This window comes from Staurois parvus, unplaced genomic scaffold (genome assembly GCF_062004578.1).
Source record: "Staurois parvus isolate SC_StPar_1 unplaced genomic scaffold, SC_StPar_1.0 ptg000123l, whole genome shotgun sequence".
NCBI lineage: Eukaryota > Metazoa > Chordata > Amphibia > Anura > Ranidae > Staurois > Staurois parvus.
The window spans coordinates 1045069-1053887 of NW_028317919.1; positions in this window are offsets into that span (position 1 = coordinate 1045069).

Consider the following 8819-nt stretch of genomic DNA (forward strand, 5'->3'; position numbering starts at 1 on the left):
TTGAGCTCCTGAGGATTTACCCCCCTTAATGACCAGGCCTTTTTTTGCTGTTTGGCGCTGCACTAATTCAAATGATAATTGCGCAGTCATGCAATGCTGTACCCAAATGAAATTTACGTCCTTTTTTTCACACAAATAGAGCTTTCTTTTGATGGTATTTTATCATCTGTGCGCTTTTTATTTTTTGCGCTATAAACAAAAAAAACACAAAATTTTTTTTTAAAAAAACAATATTTTCTACTTTCAGCTATAAAAAATATATCGTAAACTCAAAGTTAGTCATAAATTTAAGCCAAAATGTATTCTGCTACATGTTTTTGGTAAAAAAAATCCCAATAAGTGTATATTGATTGCTTTGTGTGAACGTTATAGCGTCTACAAACTATGGTATAGATACTGTAATTTATGCCTTTTTTTGCTATACAGCACTGCACTAATTCAAATGATAATTGCGCGGTCATGCAATGCTGTACCCAAACTAAATTTACGTCCTTTTTTTCACACAAATAGAGCTTTCTTTTGGTGGTATTTTATCACCTGTGCGCTTTTTTTTTTGCGCTATAAACAAAAAATCACAAAAACTTTGAAAAAAAACAATATTTTCTACTTTCAGCTATAAAAAAATATATCGCAAACTCAAAGTTAGTCATAAATTTAAGCCAAAATGTATTCTGCTACATGTTTTTGGTAAAAAAAAATCCCGTGCATTAGCGGGCAAACTGGCGCTATATGGGAGGGGCGCTAACACTATCGGAAGTCACCAGTGACACTAATACAGTGATCAGTAAAAATCTGTTCACTGTAATCAATGACACTGGTGACAGGGCAGTAAAGGGGTTAACTGGGGGGGGTGGGGGGCGATCAAGGGGTTAAATGGGATTACTGGTGTACTAGCAGGCAAACTGGCGCTATCTGGGAGGGGCGCTAACCCTATCGGAAGTCGCCAGCGACACTGATACAGTGATCAGTAAAAATCGGTTCACTGATCAGTGACACTGGTGACAGGGCAGTGAAGGGGTTAACTGGGGGGGGGGGCGATCAAGGGGTTAAACGGGATTACTGGTGTACTGGCGGGCAAACTGGTGCTATCTGGGAGGGGCGCTAACACTATCGGAAGTCGCCAGCGACACTGATACAGTGATCAGTAAAAATCGATTCACTGATCAGTGACTGGTGACAGGGCAGTGAAGGGGTTAACTGGGGGGGGGCGATCAGGGGGTTAAATGTGACCTAGAGTGTTCTAACTGTAAATGTGTGCTGTTTTACTCACGTTTACTGTGTCTTCTTCTCTGTCTGGAACGGAATGTGTCCAGGCAGAGAAGAATGACATCATATCCTGTCCTGTGTAAACTTCAACACAGGACAGGATAGGACAGGGACCGATCATCTGATGTCAGCCAGACATCACTGGCTGAAATCTAATGATTGATCCCTCCGGGATCGAATGGTTTCACCCGCGGGTCGGCGGGAGCGCGCGCGCGTGCCCCCTGCTGGCGAAAACGTCGGGAGCGCGGAACCCATTTTAAAACGTGGTTTTGCGCCTGAGTGCCGCCCTGCACACGTATATATACAGTGGCAGGGCGGCAAGCGGTTAAATTGTCTTTTTTTTTCTCATTGTCTGAGTTTACTTGCTGTGAAAGAAAAACATGTAAAATAATTACACTAATGAGGGGCCTATTTGTGACACAAGAACAGGCTCAAGATAGTTAAAAAGAGCTTCTATTATCTTCAGGAGCTATTCAAGAGAAGAGATGTGTTAGACCGGTTTTGTTACTGAGTGCTAATTACTGAGAGCACTAGGTGTATGGTGCCTACTGGACTGCATAGTCCTATTTAGACACCTTGCAATCTTGAAAAAAGGTCAAGTGCACTGGCAACCCATTCAAAAATTTTCAGCATATATTATTGTGCGACGTGACACCCATCAACATGTTTTCTTGCACATAACTGAACCCACCCTAACTATGAAGCTCTAGATAGCCGTTAAAAACTGAAAATTGTTCTAATCTGTCCCTGTTTTGTCTACAGCTAAAAAAAAGACATACACTTTAAATTTTCCATAGGAGACAACAGTAATCACTAGTTCTGATTTGAAGAATGGATTTATGGAGCAAACCTTCATGTGTTAAATCAATTAACAAAGAAAGAGGAAACCAGGTCAGAATCAATGACAAGCTAATTTATTCATAAATCAGGCAAATCAGCAAATTGTTTTATTTGAATACAATTTATACAAGCAGAGGTGTCAGATCTGCTGAATGTCATGATATTCCTGACTTATAGTTGTCAGAATTGTTGAAGTTTGAATTTTTCCACAAATAATACAGATTCACATGCACATAATCAGGAAAATAAGTCAATCAGCAATATTTCTATCTGTAGTCAAAATTATCATCAGCTGTCTGTATACACCTTTGACAAATATACCGCAGTATAATTAAAGCTAAACTTCAGGCACAAAAACTTTTAATATATTTCTCAATAGCCACAAAGAATATAAATCTACTTTGAGTGCATAAAATGTAAATATAAAATATAAAAGAAACAGTGACTTCATCACTGTGCTGTACATAGCTTGTGCAGATAGCAGAGGTGTGGGAGGAGCTCAGCAGGTCCCATCCACTACAGAAAAATACAGGAAGGGGCAGAGACAGGACCAGTCACCCTTGCACAAGTAGAGAGAAGCAATGGCAGGTCTTTATTGCAGTAAGCTCCTGCACAGTTTCACACTAGATGACTGCACAATTCTGGAAGAAATACAGAAATGATATTAGAAAATACTTGCTGATTCCAGAATTAAGCTGTAAGCCAGAGATTTTGTCAGTGCAGAAGTATCTGCATCTTTGTTGCTAGGTAGCAATCTTGATTAGAAGATATTAAAATGTAATGCAAATAAAATAATTAAACTAACAGCCCATTACTGTGTATATACAGTCATGGCCGAAATTGTTGGCACCCTTGATATTTTTCCTGAAAATCAAGTATTTCACACAAAAAAGGTATTGCATTAACACATGTTTTGCTATACACATGTTTATTCCCTTTGTATGTATTGGAACAAATATAAAACAGAGGCAGAAAAGCAAATATGACATAATGTCACACAAAACCCCAAAAATGGGCTGGACAAAAGTATTGGCACCCTTAACTTAATATTTGGTTGCACACCCTTTGGAAAACATAACTGAAATCAGTCGCTTCCTATAACCATCAATAAGCTTCTGACACCTCTCACCCGGAATTTTGGACCACTCTTCCTTTGCAAACAGCTCCAGGTCTCTCTTATTGGAAGGACACCTTTTCCCAACAGCAATTTTAAGATCTCTCCACAGGTGTTCAATGGGATTTAGATCTGGGCTCATTGCTGGCCACTTCAGAACTCTCCAGCGCTTCTTTGCCATCCATTTCTGAGTGCTTTTTGACGTATGTTTGGGGTCATTGTCCTGCTGGAAGACCCAGGATCTTGGACGCAAACCCAGCTTTCTGACACTGGGCCCTACAGTGCGACCCAAAATCCTTTGGTAATCCTCAGATTTCATGATGCCTTGCACACAGTCAAGGCACCCAGTGCCAGAGGCAGCAAAACAACCCCAAAACATCATTGAACCTCCACCATATTTTACCGTAGGTACTGTGTTTTGTTCTTTGTAGGCCTCATTCCGTTTTCGGTAAACAGTAGAATGATGTGCTTTACCGAAAAGCTCTATCTTGGTCTCATCTGTCCACAAGACGTTTTCCCAGAAGGCTTTTGGCTTACTCAAGTACATTTTGGCAAACTGTAGTCTTGCTTTTTTATGTCTCTGTGTCAGCAGTGGGGTCCTCCTGGGTCTCCTGCCATAGCGTTTCATTTCATTTAAATGTCGACGGATAGTTCGCGCTGACACTGATGCTCCCTGAGCCTGCAGGACAGCTTGAATGTCTTTGGAACATGTTTGGGGCTGCTTATCCACCATCCGGACTATTCTGCGTTGCAATCTTTCATCAATTTTCCTCATCCGTCCACGACCAGGGAGATTAGCTACAGTGCCATGGGTTGCAAACTTCTTGATAATGTTGCGCACTGTGGACAAAGGCAAATCTAGTTCTCTGGAGATGGACTTGTAACCTTGAGATTGTTGATATTTTGCCACAATTTTGGTTCTCAGGTCCTCAGACAGTTCTCGTCTCCTCTTTCTGTTGTCCATGCTTAGTGTGGCACAGACAGACACACAATGCAAAGGTTAAGTGAACGTCTCTCCTTTTTATCTGCTTTCAGGTGTGATTTCTATATTGCCCACACCTGTTACTTGCCCCAGGTGAGTTTACAGGAGCATCACATGCTTGTAACATTCTTATTTATCCGCAGTTGTGAAAGGGTGCCAATACTTTTGTCCAGCCCATTTTTGGAGGTTTGTGTGACATTATGTCGAATTTGCTTTCTTTCCTCCCTTTTTTTGTTTTGTCCCAATACACACAAAGGGAATAAACATGTGTATAGCAAAACATGTGTTAATGCAATACGTTTCGTGAGAAATACATGATTTCCTGGAGAAATATCAAGGGTGCCAACAATTTCGGCCATGACTGTATATATATATATATATATATATATATATATATACACACATATATTACGCAGGTAAAATACATTTTATCAAGCACATTTTTTTCTAAGAAAAGTTGAAATCCTGTTCACCCTTGTAATATGATTCACGGACATGAAAAGTGCTTACTGGAACAGTATTGGATTGTAAGCAAACAATGCTGTGTGATACATTTTTTATGAGCATCATTAGCACTGAATGGTTAACAGCAATTCCTAAATGCAGCTCATAGCTTAGGTTGTGTGGCAGAACGTTGCCCTGACAGGGTCTCGAAAAGAGGTTATGACCCAGGATTCTCACCAGGTGGATTGAGGGGCTCCAGGGAGCTTGTACCATGGAGAGGAAACTGGCTTTTCAGTTTTCTCATTGGTAAACTCCGTTTTGGTACCTGGAGCCTGGAGATTTCTAGGAGATCCTGGTAGGATTAAATCTCCAGTCCTGGGTCTAGATTTTGTGAACAGCAAGCACACTGATTTCACAGGTGTATGTAGGTCTTTCTGTAGAGACCTGACCATGGGTCTGGGTTCCACCTCGGCAGACAGGAGGTTTGGCCCAGGAGTCAGTAGAGCTTCACCTAGGAGAGAGGTGGGAGCCAGAGCAGCAAGGGGAAGAGTTGGTAAGCCAACAGCCTGTAAAGACAGATAGAGTGGCTATTCTGCAAGTGCAAGCCAAAAGGCATGTCTTTGTTCTTGGATGTAAGATGTTGAAAACCCCCTCCATGGGAAGCTGTTGAGTTTTGCTTTTGAACTTTCTTTTAATAAAATTGGGCCAGAAAAGCCCTTAAAAGAAGAAAAGCTTAAAGCTCAAATGTTTGATGCTAGTTCTCACAGTTGTTATATGCCATGGGTATACATACTATATATACACTCACCGGCCACTTTATTAGGTACACCTTTCTAGTATCATGTTGGAACTCCTTTTGCCTTCAGAACTGCCTTAATTCTTCATGGCAACAAGATGTTGGAAACATTCCTCAAAGATTTTGGTCCATATTGACATGAGTTACTGTTTCCTTTCTATCATCTCGAACCTGCTCATTCTCCTCTGACATCAACAAGGTATTTTCATCCACACAACTGCTGCTCACTGGATATTTTCTCTTTTTTGGACCAATCTCTGTAAACCCTAGAGGTGGTTGTGTGTGAAAATAGCAGTAGATTAGCCGTTTTTGAAATAATCAGACCAGTCCTTCTGGCACCAACAACTTGCCACATTCAAAGTTACTTAAATCCCCTTTCTTACCCATTCTGATGTTCGATTTGAACTTTAGCAAGTCATCTTTACCTCGCCTACATGCCTACATGCATTGAGTTGCTGCCATGTGATTAGCAATTTGTGTTACCAAGCTATTCAACAGATGAACCTAATAGAGTGGCCGAGAGTGTAAAGTTTAAAGGACATTTTACTTGAGAAAGGAGCGTGGAATAAATGCAAGTTCATTTTTAGAAATAAAGATTTTCAAATGTTACCAGCCCTCAGAAAATCTGTTAAAAGGACAAGAGAGTTTAATAAATATTTTTTCATACAGTAAAAAATGCTCAGTGACTGCTGTCATGCAGCCTTCCTTGTAGAACTTTACCTGTCTGTTAAGGGTTGCAGTGCTAAAATTACACTTTCTATAATGAACACTTTCCAATAACAGCCCAGAGAACTCTGTTATAGCACTAAGCAGCTGACAGTTCTGTTTATTTCCAGGCATGGACTGCGCACATAGACAACTATGGCAATTTCTGCAAGTAAATATTCTCCTAAGGCTTGTGTTTTCTTTGAGCACCACTTATGCATCCTTGTTTATTTTTTTCACTGAAGGAAACTCTTGAAATGATCCAGACCATTCCAGGTTTTAAAGGTTAACTAAACTCAAGAACAGAAATATAACATATTGCAGCTTACCAGTTCTTAGCTGGTGGGGCTGAATTGTTTTTTTTTTTCCAGGCTAAGAACATTTTCAGCAAGAGTCCATAAAGGAAAACAACCATCAGAGCAGCAATGCAATGTACTAGAGGCTTATTGTTGTAGGATATCAGGCAAAAGCCGCTAATACCTTACCATTTTCAGCAAGTACACAAAACACCTGTGAATCTTGATAGAAATGCATTGTCCTTGTCACTTCCTTTGAGATCATCAGAGAGCAAAAAGAAGGTTATCTTTCCCCTGTAAAACACTAATCTGCCAATCCCCAAAGCAATGGGGATGAACAAAGGCAGGCATATTGGCAATCAAACCTGGGTGGCAACCATGGCTCTCTCCATAGATACAGTGGAGCAATGAGTATTGTCACCCAGGGACAGTTAGAGGGTCTATGTATAAAACATTTTCTTTGTGAATGTCTCATCATTCATGCAAAAGTAACAAATAATACCTGTAGTGTTTGTAATACTGTATGTGTGTAATGTCAGTTTCTATTTGTTGTCTTCGGCAGGCGAAAGGACTATTCCCTTATCATTTGATCCCAAGAGAAAATAACCATAAGAACATTTGACCACAAGAGTCAAAGCTGTTGTAAAGGCTGAAGGTTTTTTTACCTTAATGCATCCTAGGCATTAAGGTAAATATTTTCTGTGTCACAGACTCACCCCCTCAACCCTCTTTTTTTTTTTATAATTTAAATATTTATTAATTTTTCATTTAAAAACAATACACATTTCCATAATTTGAAAATATAATATTACAATTTCTCATAAAGCACTGGTTTCGTATCATTTTCATTTTCTCCCCATAGCTCCCTTAACCCATTACCCGCCCACCTCCCACCCCACTCCTATATACCCCTGACATCTGACTGATTAACTTGTATCTCATATTCTCTGGATACCTAGGTTTGAGAGCAAAAGAAAGAGAAAGAAAGAGAGGCTAATTACTATATTTTCTCCTTTTTCCTAATCCTTTCCTCTTTTCTCTTCGTTTCTTCTTGTCCTCTCTTTCCCTTTTCTTTATGCTTACTTACTCAGTACCTTTCTTTACCTTTACTTTGAACTCCTCCCATTTCTCCCATTTCATATGATATGTCACCATCCTATCTTCCTGTAGATAATAGAGTTTTTCCAATCTAGCAATCTGATCTACTCTATTCATCCAATCTTTTTCACTCGGTGCTTCAACTTTACGCCAAAACTTAGGAATCAGACTTTTTGCTGCATTTAGGTAGCCCAGTATACCCAGTTCTTTATATTTATTTCCAGATAGTATTGAGTTATGGAAAAGACAGATTTCAGGATCCAATCCTATCTCCATTCCAGTGACAGTTGTGATTTGGTTTGTAACTTTTTCCCAATATATGTGTATTTTTGGACATTCCCACCATATGTGATACATCGTGCCCAACCCTCCACATCCTCGCCAACACCAGGGTTGCTTCTCCTCCCTCATCTTGTGCTCTATCACCGGTGTAACATACCACCTTGTCAAACATTTAAAATTCATTTCCACTTCACGCATACTAATATTTTCGTGTACCATTCTATATATTTTCCTCTGTGTGTGCTCTTCCCACTCCACTCCTAAATCCTTTTCCCATTTTTCTATATACTTTAATTTAAACTTACTATCTAAATCCGTGAGAGCTTTATATGCTTTGGCAGTGCTGTGTTTCCCATCACCTCTATCTTCTAAGTATTTCTCGAATTCATTCCACTCTTTCCTAGTTCTAAGGGGCTTCGTCAATTTCTCCACAACTTGTTTTAATTGATTATATCTCCATATATCTATCCCAGTGAAAATTCTTCCCTCTTCCTTTTTCAAATCCTCCAGTGTTCTTAAGTTTACCCCCTCCATTACATCTCTCAACTGAGCGTCTTCCTTCATAATCCATCTACCTGAGATTTCCTCTTTACCTGGGGGAAAAAAATCTGAATTTCTTAGTGACATTAATAATGAATTAAAGTCCCATTTCCTCTGTTTGTGCATTTTATCCCATTCCCTTATTACAATCCTCGTGTATACACTCGTGCTCTCCTCTAATTCTCTAAATTGTGGTGGCTCCCAGACACTCCTACCTAAATCCTTTCTACAAAGTGTATTTTCAATTGTGACCCAATGTTTACTCTTTGAGTTGTGTGTCCAGTCAAAAATTCTCGCTAGAATGACTGCCCCATGGTATCTTTTAAAATCCGGGACTCCCAACCCTCCTTTTTCTTTATTTCTGCTTAGCACTTCATATGATATCCTAGGTTTTTTATTTTTCCATATATATTTAGTTACCATTCGCTTAATTGTCCTAAAATACACCTCTGGAAG